Consider the following 3,153-nt stretch of genomic DNA (forward strand, 5'->3'; position numbering starts at 1 on the left):
TTTTTTTGGTCCAAAATGACTGTGTAATAGAAGAAACAGAAAATGAAATTAAAAATTCCTTGAATCAGAAATCAATACCATTTACAACATCAAAAACAAAACTTAGTGCCATCCAGTCATTTGTCTGACTCATAGTGACCACTCCTTGGGTTTCCAAAGTAGTATCTCTACACAAGTAGATTGTCCAATATTCCTTCTGAGGAGTGGCTGGTGGGTTTGAACCCAAAACAATAAAATACTTGGGCAAAAATCTCACTAGGGACACAACAGACCTGTATAAAAAAACTGCAAACCACTACTCCAAGAAACCAGAAGATATCGACATAAATGGAAGAACACACCATGCTCATGAATAAGAAAACTGAACATTGTGAAAATGTCAGTACTACACAAAGCAATCTACACATTTGATGCAATCACAATCCAGATACCATCAGCATTCTTTAAGGATATGGAAAAACCAATCATTAATTTTATATGGAAAGGAAAGAGACCTTGAATAAGCAAAACACTATTGGAGAAGAAGGATAAACTAGTAGGTCTCACACTCCTGGATCTCAAAACCTATTATACAGCCACAGTAGTCAAAACAGCCTGGTGTTGGTAAAACAATAGATACATTGACCATTGCAATAGACTTGAGAACTCAAAAATAGATCCATCAACCTATGGTCAGCTGATTTTTGACAAAGGGCTGAAATCTATTACATGAGGAAGAGATGGTCGCTTTAATAAATTGTGCTGGCAAAACTGGATATCCATTTGCAGAAAAATGAAACAAGATCCATACCTCATACCATATACAAAAACTAACTCCAGATGGATCAAAGACTAAATGTGAAACCTATAAAGTTCCTCACAGAAAAACTAGGAAAAATTTAGGGGCCCTAATTTATGGCATAAATAGACTGTCAAGTGTAACACAAAATGCACAAACAGTTGAAGAGAAACTAGATGAATGGGACCTCCTAAAAATTAAAATTTTTGGTGCTTCAAAAGACTTCTCCAAAAGAGTAAAAAGAGAACCTACAGATTGGGAAAAAATATTCAGCAATGACATATCTGACAAGGGACTTATTTCTAAAATTTATTTAAAAAAAAAAAAAAAAAAACTCCACCACCTCAACAACAAAAAGACAAACAATCCAAAAATGGGCAGAAGACAAGAATAGACACTTCATCAAGAGGATATTCAGGTGGCCAACAAACACATGAAGAAATGGTCATGATCATTAGCCAAACGAGAGACACAAATCAAAACAATAATGAGATACCATCTTGCCTCAGCACTAGTAAGCAAAGTTCAACAAGATAGAAAATAACAAATGCTGGCAAGGATGCAGAGAGATTGGGACTCTCATACACTGCTGATGGGACTTTAAAATGATACAACCATTGTGGAAAGCAGAATGATGATTCCTTAAAACATTGGAATTAGAAATATCATTTGACCCAGCCATTTCATTACTAGGTATATATCCTAAATAAGTGAGAGCCTGGATAAGAACATATATATGCATACCTATGCACATCACAGGACTGTTTTTGTACAGTGACAATAGCAAAGAGGTGTAAACAACGTAAGTGCCCATCGATGGTGGAATGGGTAACCAAACTATGGTACATACACACAATGGGATACTATACAACACTGAAGAATAATGTAGAATCTGCAAAACACCACATAATGTGGATGAACTTGGAGGACATTATGCTGAGTGAAATAAGTCAGTCACATAATGACAAATATTGTATTAATTCATTACTGTAAGTCAAGGAAAGGTTTATATATGGAAGGACACTTTCTTTGTTGGTTACCAGGAATGGGAGGGGAGGTGAGTGAACACTGCTTGATAGGTAGAGACAAGTACTGATTTGAGTGAAGGAAGGGCAATGTACCAAATATGAGTAATCAACATGATGGCACTGAGGAAGAGGAAGACATAGAGAGGTACATGCGAAGTACCAACAACAAACATGAACCCTTTCGTATATACAGTGCTGCATTGTCAGTGATGGCAAGCATTGATCTATATATATAGCCAAAATCAGAATGGGAGATGTTACATGCCTCTCTCAGGTACAGATAGAACCAGAAATCCAAAGGAAAAGAAGTTAGAATGTAAAGATGTGAACAAAACAATTAATAAAATGTATCTAATGAATATGTACAGAATACAGCAACTGTAGAACACACATTCTTTTCAATTACACATAGATTATAAATCATATCTCAGATATCAAAGATTAAAATGAAATTAAAATAAAAATTAATAACAGAAAAATATACTTCAAATGTTTAGAATTAAGAAGCATACTACAAAATCTATAGTTTAAGAAAGAAACCAAAATAGAAAATATTTAGAACTGAGTATCAGTGAAAATTCTATATATCAAAACACAGGATGCAGATAAAACAGTACTTTGGAGGGAAGTTTATAATCTTAAATGATTTGTCTGAGCTGAGATTTGAACCCAGAAGCAGTGGATGATTAATTATAGTCAGAGCTGCCTGACCCTGTAAACTGAAAACCAGAGGCAACACTACCTAGCTGTTATTGAATTACTAATAATGTACATCAGTTGGGGAACTCAAGAGGACTCCACTTCTAGGTACAATTGTAAACAAAAAAATTATGATGTCTGCTTAGAGCTAACTTGTCTCTCAGATCTATGAGAACACTGTAAATGTATCAGCATTATAAATGTAACTATATTCAAATCTTATAGCTGATGATAAAGCCTAATATCTTCCTTGGATTATAGAGCAATTTTACAAATTTTTACATCAATGTATATTTTTACTTAATTTTATTTATTTTTAATCTATTCTTAAAAGTCTGGAGGCATGAAAAAAATCCATAGCAGATATTAAACCTTCCACATCTTAACTCATTCATGACCTGTGTGACATATATCACCCACTGACATGTTAAGCCTCTCAGGTTTCTTGGGAAACTGTTATCCCAGCTGCAGTACAATGCTGCCTCCTGGCAGGACTTGTATAACTGTGTGAATCTGAAAACATAGGTCTCACCCCATTAATGTTACTACCAGAGGCCACTTGGGACATATGTGTCTCACATAATTGTATGAAAATCCCTATTATCTCAAAAGCAAGTTTTTCCCTTAATTTCAGTATGCCTTCCATTA

Source organism: Orycteropus afer, unplaced genomic scaffold (genome assembly GCF_000298275.1).
Source record: "Orycteropus afer afer isolate SDZICR_OR568_19922 unplaced genomic scaffold, OryAfe1.0 scaffold00252, whole genome shotgun sequence".
Lineage (NCBI taxonomy): Eukaryota > Metazoa > Chordata > Mammalia > Tubulidentata > Orycteropodidae > Orycteropus > Orycteropus afer.